The sequence below is a fragment of the Cricetulus griseus genome, assembly GCF_003668045.3.
Source record: "Cricetulus griseus strain 17A/GY chromosome 1 unlocalized genomic scaffold, alternate assembly CriGri-PICRH-1.0 chr1_1, whole genome shotgun sequence".
Lineage (NCBI taxonomy): Eukaryota > Metazoa > Chordata > Mammalia > Rodentia > Cricetidae > Cricetulus > Cricetulus griseus.
The window spans coordinates 133,585,603-133,599,850 of NW_023276807.1; the positions used below are offsets into that span (position 1 = coordinate 133,585,603).

Genomic DNA, 14,248 nt, shown 5'->3' on the forward strand with positions numbered 1-14,248 from the left:
TCAATCCCTAACATAAGTAACATCCCACAGATTCACTGAGAAAACCAAAGATTCCATTAAGCCTTGCTCAAATGCCTTTCTCAGGGACAGTCTCCTGAGAAAGCAGACTTGGCCTCAAACCCTTGCTTCTCCTGCACATCGTCCAATTTATGCCAAAGGCAGCCATCCACACAGCTGCCCTGCCTTAGCAGTATGTTCATCCACTCTGCTGCGTTTAGGACTGTGCAAGTAAACGAAGGTTGAGGCTTCCCATCACAGAAGGCTGGGGGATAAGCACCCTGGCCTCATCTCACTCTCTAATGGAGTTTCTGAGGGAAATGGAAATGCTGGCATGCAGCTTCAAGCCAAAAAAAAAAAAAAAAAAAAAAAAAAAAATCAAAAATGGAGAATAAAGCAGCAGAAGTAGGGCTGCCTGTCAATCCTGCATTTGCCCATGTGCACTTGGCCTTGGGGGGAGGGGATTCCACAAGAGAACTGCTACATGGTTCCCAAGAGCTGTGATGCTGAAAGAGCTATAGCTTCCTGCTGTCATAAAGTGCTAGTGACTGGGTGGAGGGATTGCCTTAAACAACAGAAATCTATTTTTCTTACAACTCTAGAGACCAGAGGTCTGAGGTGAAGGATCCTTAGAGTTAGTTTCTACTACGGCCTCCCTCCCTCTATGGCATGTGGATGGTTGTTGTCCCCTTATGTTTTCACCTCATCTTCCCAATGTTACCCTTGCACCCAATCTCCTCTTTCTGTCAAACACTTTCTGTCTCTCATGCTGGAACACAGCCCACCTCAATGGCCCTTAACTTCATCTGAGTTGAACTCTCTTTTCAAAGACACCATCTCCAAACAGACTTCCACCATAAGGCAGGATTTCAACACATGAATTCTGATGGGGCACAACATAGCCTATAACATTGTAAGAGACATCTGCATGGTAAGGCTGTGCATCCATCTGTACTTATCACAGCCACCAGGGGCACACAGACTCAATACACCTATCACAATCGTCACTTGTTTGAAAATGCACCACTGTTCTTTTACAACAAAAGAACATGACACACTATAATGTCCCAACATGGCTCTGACTGAGACTAACAAAGACAAATGTGGTTTTCGCTATCCTTATGAAATACTTCATTTCATATCCACTCCATCCATCATGAAGTCTCTGGGGGAAAGGGAACAATGCCCAAAGGAAGGCTGAGCACTAGTTCACAGATAGTCTCAGACAATCCCACACAAGGGATTCCACTGACATTAATGGATGTGAGCCTTTACATATAGCCACTTCTCTCTTTTACTTCCTTTAATATGTTATTGCATGTTCCCAACACAACACCAGGGTCAACAAATGATACTATCACAAAGAGATAAAACAAAGACCATGGTCTGTGTTGTCGTTTGATCAAGAAATGTCCACCAGAGGCTCATTTGCTTGAACACCTGATCCTCAGATAGCTGGTGGCACTGTTTAGAAAGTTATAAAACTTTAGTAGGTAGAGCCTTACTGAAGGAAGTTCATCATGGGTTATGACTTGTGGTTTTATACCCAAGTCCCTTTCTGTTCTCGCTCTGTATCCTGGTGGCTGATACAATGTGACAGGCTGGCCTAATACTTCTGCCAACATACCTTCCCCACTGTGGTGGTTTGAATGAGAATGGCCCTTATAGGCTCATATGTTTTAATACTTTGGTCCCCAGTTGATGGAACTGTTTGGGAAGGATTAAGAGGTGTGGTCTTGTTGGAGGAGTTGTAGGCTTTGAAGTTTCAATAGACTAGTGCCATTCCCATTGTGCCCTCTGCTTCCTGCTAGTGGTTTAAGATGTAAGCTCTCAGCTGTCCCTGTTGCCATGCATTCATGCTGCCATCATGGACTCTAACCCTAAGAACCATAAACCCAATTAAGCATTTTCTTTTATAAGTTATCTAGACCATGGTATTTTATCACAACAGTAGAAGAAGAAATCCTATACCTACCATGATGGCCTATATGAACTATGGAATGATGAGCCAAACAAACCCTTTCTTCCTTAAGTTGTCTTTGTTGGGGTGTTTCATCAAAGCCACAGAAAAGAAACTAATACAGTGTATAAGATGGATTACTCTCATCTGAACAACTAGATAATCAAAATGACAATCAGATTCAATTTCAAAACACCTTTACCTTCCATCTAAGACTTCTAAAAGCTTATAACTTCAGCTCTATCCTCCAGCCTACACTGCTCAGGAATTCCAGAGATATCTGTTGAGAAAGTACAGGTTTCAGGCAGTGCAGGAGATTCTAGAAATATAGCACTGAAGAGACAAAACTGTTGCCTTCCTCCAACGGATGCCCTAGCCTTATAGTAAAAACAAATGTGCACAGACAACAAAAAATGTTAAAATGTTAAGGTTAAAACAGAGAGGTTGAGAACACTGAGGAGGGCAAACAGAAGGGCTTGTAGCTGTGTGTGAACAGCCAGGCTGACCAGATAAGAGCAAGGATGGAGCTGATTAATGTATGACTGTAACTCAAGCTGCTCAGTCCCCAGACACTAAAGGGCTAGACCCCTCCTGCTGAAGACCACAGAGACAGAGGTGGGGTTCCTGACAGCATTCTCTGCTTAGGGCCAGAAGGGCCTGGATGCTCCAACACCCTTCTCACAATGCAGAAATGGTAAACATTTCCCAGGCTTGGACAGCCTACTCCAGGTTCTCTTCAGAGGTTCTCGCTTAGCTTTACTAACTAAACTTGCTAAGTAATTTTCTTCTTAAGCATCCATCTCTTGACTGAATGCATTCCTTCAAGAAGATAAGAAGCAAGAGATAAAATCCTTACACACATACACACACACACACACACACACACACACACACACACACACACACACACACTGTTCACCACATCTGCAGAAATGCATACTCCAATCCTCTGGTTGGTGCTCTTGTGTCTTCAGGTTATAGTCTGAAGACAAAACATATGAGTTAGTATTTCATATTTTTTTACTCTCCTTCATAACCCTCTGGAGACCTCAGATGGGCATTCCTAGCCTCCTCCCCATGTCTTTCCTGATACAGACAACATAATCACAGCCCATCTATCACGAGTTCTTACTATGAACCAGAGAACTCTACCCACCACCTACATCTATGCTACTTGTCATTCACCAAATCCTCCCTGCGCTCTCCCATCTCCTCTAAACTCTAATCCTATCTTTCCTCCATTAACTCCACATCCTCTATAGAGGATAAACACAGAGCCTGAAGAAGAGCAACTTACCCCCGAAACCCAAGCACCCAGCATAGTACTTGGTGTACACACAGAAGGAGAGCAGCAAACACAAGAACTCCAAGCCCCGTGCACAGCCTTCAAGGCCCCTCAGTCTGGCCCCACTCTACATTCCAGCCTTACCTCAAGTCACCCCCTACTACCTACGCCCTTCGCCCTTCTCACAGCACTGATGGCTTGCCTTGACTTAACTTGTAGCACATTCCTGCCTCCAAACTATCCTTCCCATGGCTGCTCTCCTCTAAATATATCATCTTAAGGTGAGTGCCTTGGGAGGTTCCTATCAGCTGCCTAGACCTGGTTCAGAAAGGAAGACCTCTTACTCTTTGTTATTTGCAGACTCTGGATGCACTGTATAAAGTCTATATACTTGGCCTCACTGGCTGAAGGTAGGGCTTTTTTTTCCCCCCACTTCAAATTTTCAGTGCTCAATACTCAGTAGATTTCAAGGGCCACTTGAAAGCTCCTTATTCAGTCCTTCCATAAATATTTGTTGAGCACCCCGATAAGCAGCATTCTAGGTGGCAGAGATATGTCAGCAATTGAAAACAAAGAAAAATTCCTGTCTTTTAGAATATTTAAAAAAATTAAAAATGGAATACCTATAAATATATTCGGAGGGAATGTATAAAACATATATAATATATTAATTTTTTAAGAGAGAGAAAGAGACTAACTTAAGTGTAAGTATAGAATACAGTCTGTTAGAAGGTGGTAAATTCCACAGGGAGAAAATGGTAAGAGGAACTGGGGCTGGGTGCTGGGAAAGTTTGCAATTTTCACATTAGCCAGAGCAGGGTTCAACGTGGACAAAAGTAAGAGAGGAAGTGACCGTGTAGACATGGAGAGAAGAGAATATAGGCAGGAGAAACAGCCAGGGCAATGGCCCTGAGAAGAAATAAGACCAGGGAACCCAGAGGCCAGTGTGGTTGGAGAAGTTAGCCAGGAGGAAGAGCATAACAGATAAGGTTAGAGGTCAAGAGCCGTGGGCATCTGGAGCCTAACAGGCAATTATCAGAACTTCATCTTTTACTATGAGGACAGAGAAGAGCTATCCTGCATTTTAAAGGAAATGGCATGTCCGTCCTGAGTGTTGACAGGGTCATTCTATTGGGAACAGATATAGGGAGAAGTGTATCAAACCAGAGTCATCAGCTAGGAGGTCACTGGCATCTGGCAGGCCAGGCAGCATGAAGGACTAGGCCATGGTGCAGTCTGGAAATACTGTGAAAGTCAAGTCTGTTCAGTTTTCTGCTAGACTAGAGCTCAGAAGCATGCCTTTATCCTCCCTCCCTCCCTCCCTCCTCCCTCCTCCTCCCTTCCTTCCTTTTTTCCTCCCTCCCTCCCTTCCTCTTTCCCTCCCTTCTCTTTCCTGGGAGATAGGGTTTCATTCAACCCATGTTAACCTTGAACTCCTGATCTTCCTACTTCTGCTTCCTGCTTGAGAGCTGGTGTGTACCACCATACCCAGCTCCCACACTGCTTTCTCTTCCCTGACCATGACTAAGCCCCGCTTTGACTCTTCTCACTCAGGATGGCTATGGTAGCCCAGACTTAGCTCTCCCCCATTTTAAGTTCTCTCCCTTCATACTACAAAACACAGCTGCAGGACCATGCAGGCTGCTCCCATTGTGGCATCAACTGCTCAGCATGGCTATCTCTCCAGCACAAACCTTTTCCAAGATCCCCGGCTGAGACCAGCCTCCTAGCTTGCCCATCGAGTCCCATTATCCCCACCTCTGCTTCTGTTGGTTCTCCCTCTGTCATCAATCCTTTTCCTTAAGACACCCCCAAGCCCTTCCAAGCTCACTGCAGATGTGGTCCACTGTGAAGCCTTTCCAGGATGCTCTGCTCAAGCTAATGTCTCATAGCCTTTGCCACCTACAGCATTAAGGTAACTGCTCCATGTCCCACTGGTCCCACTGTGTCACCCCCTCTATGTACCATCCTGGTACTGAAGCCCTGTGGCTCCTGCAGCACAGAAAGTGATTAAGGAATTAGCACCGCTGGGAGAAGCACATCACTTGACATTTTAATGTTGATCACATAATTTTAATGTTGGTCACATAAAAATCCAAACGCTGGTCCTCCTTGCCATCTGAGAACATTGTGCCACACTAGACTTTCATTAGTTGTGTGCTTTCTTCCCCTATACACCTCAGCTCACAGGTTTGATTTTCTATTAAGATACTGGCTGCCTTGAATTTTTTAATTACAAGATATGAGACAGAACAGAGAGTTACTGATACCATTTAATATCTCCTTCAGGTTCTCGAGTGGCAGGGGTGGTTGTGTGATCTTCCATATCATAACCACAAATAATTATATACATATGAAGAAATATATACATATAAATATACACATAACTGTGTTTGGAGAACTATGTCCTTAATCTAACACATTACAATTCCTGCATTGTGTTTACAAAGTGGTTAGAACAAGGGGGTCAAAACTCGAAACACAACTAAGATGGGGAAAAAAAATCAGGCATTAATACGTAAGTCTAAAAAAAGATGAACCAAATTATTGGATAGTTACATGAGGTATTTATCAAACCGTCTTAGGATTTTGAAAGTCTGTGAAGTTCTGTTGACATCAGAAAACTCACATATCAATTTTTAAGTGATATATCAAGCATTGCTTGTTGAAATGTGGATGTGTACAGGGTGGTCCATGGTTTGTCCTCCGGACTACCACTGCCTACAGTCTGAGAACATCATCTTCACACTTAGTGTTCAAATCAGGATCAAAATCATGCCAAAGAAAAACAAATGCACCATTTCAGAGAAGCCTAAAAGAGTTTAAGGGAGCTGTGCAGTGGTGGCACATGCCTTTGATCTCAGCACTCAGGAGGCAGAGGCAGGCCGATTCCTGAGTTCAAGGCCAGCCTGGTCTACAGAATGAGATCCAGAACAGCTGGGGGCTACACAGAGAAACCCTGTCTCAACCCCACCCACCAAAAAAAGGAGTTTAAGGGAGTCACCTCCTTTGACCTGTGATGTTTGCCTAGGGATTTTTAATTAAGAAAAACACAAAATCCTGATGCAGAAGTCACTTAGAATAGAAGTGGCTTTATCTGGGCATCAATCAATACTTGCAGTCCCAACAGGCAGGCCTTTCTCAGCAAACAGCTCTCTGTTCTGCAATCAGACTGACCGCCAAGAGCCACCGCAGCCTTGCAGCCAGGAGAGTAAACAAGACTCAAGCAAACATTGAGCAGAATGGTGCCTTCTATACACTTCAGCACCAGGGGCTTCTCTGTCCTTCAGTCATATTAACTAAATACCTACCTGCTCCTTCATGTTTCTCAGCTCCAATGGGTAAGTAAGTGGGTGAGTGGCTGCTGGGCTTGGTGCTATGGATCAATCCCAGGCCTCATGCATGGCAAGGAGGTAGGCAAGCATGTACTCCCAGCTGCATCCCCTACCCCATGCTCTACCTAACAAAGTTTCAAGGCAAGTTTTACCGACTTTGCCTCTTTCTTCTCCCTGTCCCTCCCCCCCACACACACACAAATCACCTACTTCCTCTGTGTTTAGAGAAAAGAAGAATTGAAAATAAACTCTAGGGGAAAATACTCAGGATTTTGTAACAAACATAAAAAGAAGGAGGGAGGAAGGGAGGGAAAGAGGGAAGGAAGGGAGGGAGGGAGGGAGCCATGATTAGAAAATCCAAACAATACAGAAAATGAGAGAAATATAAGGGGTGAAAATGCACATTGCCAGCATATATGCCTGAAAGGGGGTGGGCACAACACATGAATTTACAAAACCCTTTTTCATTACACGCGTCTATTTGTATCATAGATCTTTGCAACCCACCACCTAAACAGACTTCAGTCACTACAAACACGATACAGTACTGCTTACACAAGTACCTTGGCATCCGTCTAGCAAGCCTGTTTGTGAAACTGTTGGTGATCTTAGGATCCAGTAGCATCTTTTTTAGAAATTAATTGGATCTCACACCAGTCCCTTTTCTGCTTGTAAGTATCACACTGCTCTGCTTTGTCTCCGGCTGCATCACAGAACTGATAGACAAGCAAGCCGCAGCTACCGAAGTCAAGAGGGTAACAGACGGACCCCATGAATCTGGATAGGCACTGCTTCTGCAGAGCCAGTGCTTGGTTAGCACAGCTCCCGGAAGGGTCTCAAGCAGCTCAGCTTTCACATCAGTGGTTTCTACAATCTAAAAGGCTGTAACAAAGCAGGGGAAAAGCAGGGGAGAGATTGCCATCTACTACGCACTTTACTAACAACACTACAGGCAGAAACTACTAGAAACGCAGTAGACAGATCACAGTCTCATGCTATCAAACGTGAAGATCTTGGACCTTGCCATTGTCAAATTCTAGACAGCTCTCACAGCAGTCAACACAAAGAAAGCTGAGGCTCCCACAGAAGGTGTGGAACCCATTAAGAGTATTGGGCAGCCAGGAATGGGCCCACCTTGTCTAAGCAATTACTTGGCAGTATCCAATTCCCCCTGACAACTTTTGGTAACTCCCAGCAGGTTGGTGGAGAGCAGGGCCGGGCCACACACATCAGCCAGGAAACACAGGGAGACTTCTGAGTATGTTCTACATGTTTACTGCCACCTCTGGAAGTCAGATGAGGCATTTTTCACAGGTAAAAACACTTGAGACCCCCACCCACTAACACCCTCTACCTTCCACTAATTCATCAAAAATAACAAGGCTATTTTTCCAGGCTTAGCAATGTCTCTGGAAATTCCTAAGCATCTTATTGACCTATTACTTTGGTGGAGCCTTTCATACCTGACTAGTTATCATTTATAAAATGAGACAGGTATAGAGACACAGGGTTTGCTATATGCCACCCACTTTGTAAGGGTGCTTCTATTTATATGGGTATGTCACGGAGCTTGAGAGGAAAAAGAACCTGGTTTCAATTGTTAATTATTTTGTGTGAAGGAGAGAGAGAGAGAGAGAGAGAGAGAGAGAGAGAGAGAGAGAGAGAGAGAGAAACAACTAACATGAATCAGTTCTTTCCTTATGCTATGTGGGATCTTGCGGATTTAACTTAAACCATCAAGCTTGGCAGCAGGTGCAACCACCTACTGAGCCACCCCACCAGCCCTGGGTTCAAATTTGAATGAGCAGAAATGAGATTTGAACAAAATCATTTGATATCTCCAATGCTGAATTTCTGTGGTCATTGGAAAAGTGAGGTGATGGTGTCTCCCCATATGATGGTTATAAGTGCAAAACTGAGAAGCGCTTATGTACTCTGCATACTGGGCATGCTCAAAAGAATGTTACACATGCTTGCACACCCTCTCCAACCCCCAACAGGGCTGGTACTCTGGCTTTCTCCTGCTGAGGGCGGCTTCATTCTGTTTCCTCCTAGAACTCCCAAAGCAGCTTTCTGCACAGCCCATCTTACCACATTCCTCTGGAATTTAACAGAATCACACTTTAATAAATAGATCTAACTCAGCATCCCTTATCTCTCCTAAGTGAATGCCTGCTCAAGATCCATGGTCATTTTCAGTCCTCTCTGAGAATCTGGAACTAAGGAGCAAAAAGCTGTGGCTGGCATTTCAGACAATTTTATTTCTGAGACAAATCTTGGGAAAGTCCCTAATTACTGTCCAGCTTTCCTAGTCATTTAGATACTTTAACCAGACACCAGGAAAAGAGGCACAGCAGTAAAAAGTAACCCTAGAACCTTAAATATCCCTGGGAAAACTCAGCTTATGAAATCAATATGGAATAACACTAAATTTTGTCCTCAGATGGGCCTCACTTACATGACAGTTATAATAAAAAGCCATTTTCTTTCATTCTTAAAAAGGGTTGAGAGGGCAAAGTTCACAGAACAATTTTCTAGCGTAAGCTAGCATGGTGCTGATGTTCATTTTTTTAAATCAATTACTTGTTTAGATACTGTCCATGAGAAAACATTCAACAGGCTACTTTTGTGTATGAAACTGGGAATCGATACTTCTTGGAGCACATAATTTGTAAATTTCCACTTTGAATGGTTATCGTGTAAGAATATAGCTCTTACTGGAACAGTACAATCAGACTAAATGTTTTATTCATCTCAGATCAGTACAGGATTCAGAAAGTACTGTTTGTTCTTATACCAGTTATTACACTAAAATACATAAGCATGGACTACACATATGGTATCTGTCATGGATTTAAAGGAAACCTGTATTTCAGATTACTTAACAAGGAAACTATATAGATAAGTAAGATATAAAAATATGTAATATTCTGCCGGGCATAGGTGGCACACACCTTTAATCCCAGCACTCGGGAGGCAGAGGCAGGCGGATCTCTATGAGTTCGAGGCCAGCCTGGTCTACAAAAGCTAGTTCCAGGACAGCCTCCAAAGCCACAGAGAAACCATGTCTCGGATATATATAATATATATTATATATATATATGTGTGTGTGTGTGTGTGTGTGTGTGTGTGTGTGTGTGTATGTATATGTATATGTATATGTATATGTATATGTATGTATGTATGTATGTACTCTATCAACATACTTACCAAATGTGGACTCTAGCAATAGAAGCAACCTCACTCTTAATCTTTTCATGGGTGCAGTGAATGGGAATAAACTGGCCAGATTTTGTGTTTATGGTCAAATGACTACAGTACGGAGGCTTCACAAATGTAACTGTACTGTAACTTCAGTGGTTCAACCTTTCTGGGCCCCTAACTTAGGCCCTCACTCGACTCCCCAAAAAACATTCAAAGTAAATATAAGGGGCTACGCTCACATCCTATATTTTTTTTTAGCTTCAAAAGATAATTAAGGTAGAGGTCATGGAAAATTTGATGCCTTATTCAAAGAGAAAATGGCCATCAAATTGTTCATCATCTTCATGAAATGCAAAGTACTGCTCAGATTTTAAGTAATACAGGGCTGGGGTCATAGCTCAGTGGTAGAACCTAACTAAGCTCAGCCCCTATAAAGGGCCAGGTTCAATACCCAGTGCTGAAAACAAAGCAGGTAAGACAGGGCAGCAAATATAGCACCCTAGAGGATACACCCAGATTGGCTCTGCATTGTCTACCATCAGAGTCTCATAATTCTGTCAAAGAAAAGCTCATAGACACCAGTATTAAAAAAAAAAAAAATGGAAGAAAGAAATGCAGACATAACATTGCCAAGATAACAGAAGTTGGTTTGTGTGTGTGTGTGTGTGTTTTCCCTTGCTTGTTAGTTGGTTTTGTGTTTTAATGGAAATGGATGGGCTGCAATGAATGTCTAGTTCTCAAATCTTTTGCACAGAAAAACTGCACTACAAAAAGCACTGGCCTAAGGATAAGCACAACACTCAGACAGACTGAGTACAGAAAGAAGCCTTACATCTATGAATGATTGATTTTCTAAACTGTGTCACGGCAAGCAAAGGATAAAAGAGTTCTTTCAGCAAATGGTAATAGAATATATATATATATATATATATATATATATATATATATATATTATGCAAAAAACAAAATAAAGGTAGTTTGGAACTCCCAGCATTAATAAAAATTAACCTCGAATGGATCAAAGACTAAGATGTAAGGCCTAAAAGAATAAAAGTTCTTAAAAAAAAAAAAAGAATGTCTCTGAACTTTAATTAAGGGAAAGAGTTTTATAACATCAAAGTCATGAGCTTTATATGCTGGCACATGCCTGCAATCCTGGCTCTCTGGAGACAGAGGCAGGAATATCCCAAGTTTAAGGCTAGCTTGGACTACATAACAAATTTCATGCTAGCCTCTGCTACAAAGAGAGATTCAGAGACAGGAAGGGAGTGGGGAGAGGGACGGGGCCTTTAAAAGAAAAAAAAAAAACATAAACTGAACTTCATTATAATCAAAATTTTCTGACCATTAAGAATATCATCAGTAAAAATATCACACATATATAGTTTCCTATATTTATATGATATAATTTAGAATTGATTAAAATTTACATTAAATCACTACAGGACATTGTATTGGTTAGTTTTATGACAACTCAAGAGGGAGCCTCAACTGAGAAAATTGCCTACAAAAAAATTACATCTTACATTGCTGTAGGTAAACTTGAGGGCATTTTCTTAATTAGTGGTTAATGGGGAAGGGCCCAGCTCACTGAGGGTGAGGCCATTCCTTGGCTGGTGGTCCTGGATTCTATAAGAAAGCAGGCTGAGAATGTCTTGGGAAGTAAGCCAGTAAGCAGCACCCTCCATGGCCTTAGCTCCTGCCTCCATGCATTAGCTCCTGCCTCCAGGTTCCTGCCCTGTTTGAGTCCCTGCCCTGACTTCCTTCAATGATAAACAGTGATGTGGAAGCTTAAGCTAAATACACCCTTTCCTCTGCACGTTGTTTTTGATCATGGTGTTCCATCACAGCAATAGTAATCCTAACAAGGACAGATGTAGAAGAGAGACTCTGTCAAGAAAATTCTTGAAGGCAGTCAGCAATTAGGTAGTGGAGGAAATGTGTGCAAATATTATATCCAAACTATACATACATATATACAGAAAGAAAGAACAACAACCCAATATAAAAGTGGGCAAAAGATAGCCTTTTCCCTAAAGAAGGTACATGGGAGGCTGGAGAGATGGCTCAGAGGTTAAGAGCACTGACTGCTCTTCCAGAGGTCCTGAGTTCAATTCCCAGCAACCACATGGTGGCTCACAACCATCTGTTATGAGATCTGGTGCCCTCTTCTGGTGTGCAGATACACATGGAAGCAGAATGTTGTATACATAATAAATAAATAAAAAAGAAGGTACATGAGTGGCTGCAGACTGTCAACTAGACATGATCTGCTATGTAAAAACACTAAGAAAATCACCATCAGTGCTTATAACACAGGCTTAATGTGGTTGTCATTATACAAAATCAACCATACTTCCATGCATTACTAGCAAATAATCAGAAAATGAAATTTTTAAAAATTCTACTTGGAAAGGCATGAATAGAACAGCCACAAAAATCTTTTGGGAATAAGACCACAAAAGTACAAGAGTTGGACCCTGAAAACAACACAATGCTGTTCAAAGAAACCAGACCTAAAAACATGGAGATACACTCCATGTCTTGAGTTCATGAACCAACACTCTTAATAATGAGATAATGGCAATGTGACCACTATCAAAGGGCTAATTCAACATTCAAAATGCAATTAATGCTAAAGACAAGACACAGCTCAGCTACTTTTCTTATACAGCCCAGAAATGGCACTACCCACAGTGGGCTGGGCTCTCATAATCAATTAGCAGTCAAGAAAATGCCCACAGACATGCCCATGGCCAATCTCATGGAGGTAATTCCTCAGCTGAGGTTCCCCATGTCTCTAGTTTGTGTCAAGTTGACAAAAACTAACCAGTACAATAGTATCAATGCTAGGATATATTACCAAAGGCGCAGAATATACAAATCACACAAAAAGAAAAAAATAGGAATGTTCAGACCTCAGTGAATTATATCAATACTAACAAAGGTTCCAATCTGATATAAGATATAAGTAATAATTGGGGAAAAGCAGTGACAGTTATAGGAAAGCTGTATTTTCTACTGGATTCTTTTATAGCCTAAACATAGCCCCCTGAAGAAGTCTACTAATTTTAAAATAAGTAAGTAATGTTAATTATAACAATGAAATAAAATAAAATAAATGAAATGAATAAAGTCAAATGAAAATAAAGTCTGATATTCACAGGAGCGAGGAGAGGGCAGCCTCAGCACTCAGTGAGGTGCTGGATTAGTTGGGATGGAAGCCAGATGAGGTTTTGGTGAGAGCAGCAGCCCTGCCCAGGCTATTAAACTCTGGGCAGCTTCCTGACAACCCCTCATTTGGCTTCTCCCCAGCCATTGTATTTACAGTAAATAAGACACCACTACTAGCATAAGGAATTACCTTCCTTATCAGCAATTTGCTCTAAGTATAGGCTCTGGGAAGCCTTCCTTTTAGATTCAAAAAGCAAGTAATTGAGTTAAATAGATTTTCAAATGTTCTTGAGACCTAAATCCATTTCTCCTTTGTTATCAGCCCGCTCTACTAGTCTCTCCATCACCAGAAGAACTGAGTTCATCCCTGCTTCCAGGCAATCTGTTCTACTTCTAGGAATACTTCCACAAAGTCCACCCGCTGGCCTCAGCATTGGCCTGTCCTCTCACCTTGATCTTATAAAAACAGACTACCCCACAGCCATTTCACACTGAGACTTCACAGCCTAGAAGCCACCGCCTTCAGGGAGTTTTAGTTTTAGATGCCATAGTCACCTGACCCACCAGCTAATCTGTCTGCAAAGTGAAACAGGAGATGCTGCTTTAGGGTTAATTCGGAGGCGGAAGTTGTGTGTGCAAGGATACAGGCATATGTGTGTATGTGTGTCTGCTTATGTGAATGTGTAAGAATGTGTGCATGTCTATGTAGATCTGTGCGTTTGTGTTGTATAAGTGTGTACATGTGTGTATATGCTTGTACATATGTGTGTATGTATATATGTTCATGCATGTGTATATATGTGCATGTGTGCACAGGTATGTGTGGATATATGTTGTCTAGAATACTTGCTTGTGTGCATATGTATGTATGCATATATATTCATATATATGCATGTATGTATGCATATATGTTCATGGGTCCATCCTTCCTAACTCCTCCCTCTCCCCGCATCTCTCTGCTCTGATTTCTCTAGTCAACTTATTTCTCCTAAAGTGGCCTCCAGCAGCTCCAGCTTAGCAAACTCACAAATAGGAAAAGGCTCTTTTCAATATTTTTCAGTGACAGTACTAAGGCCTCCAAACCCTGACCATTGTGACTAGACAGGCTTATGTTACATGCCCAGAGTGAGTCAGTGAGGCTAAAACTGAGGCCAGGGTAATTCCCCAGGGGAAATCTGGGTGACTTATTAAGGATGCAGGGTGAGCAAGGCCAAGCCATGCTCTCAGACGGCTGGATCCTCCTTCCTAGTGAGGACCTGTCAAGTGCTTATTGTTCATGCTGAGTGCCCCCTC

The 14,248-nt window shown here is 42.2% G+C and overlaps 1 protein-coding gene across 10 annotated transcripts in view; it reads right to left on the reverse strand.

Annotated features, from left to right (window-relative positions):
- Apbb2 (amyloid beta precursor protein binding family B member 2) overlaps window positions 1-14,248 on the reverse strand; it is a 318,116-nt gene that overhangs the window by 229,538 nt on the left and 74,330 nt on the right. The gene's annotated exons all lie outside the window — the stretch shown is intronic.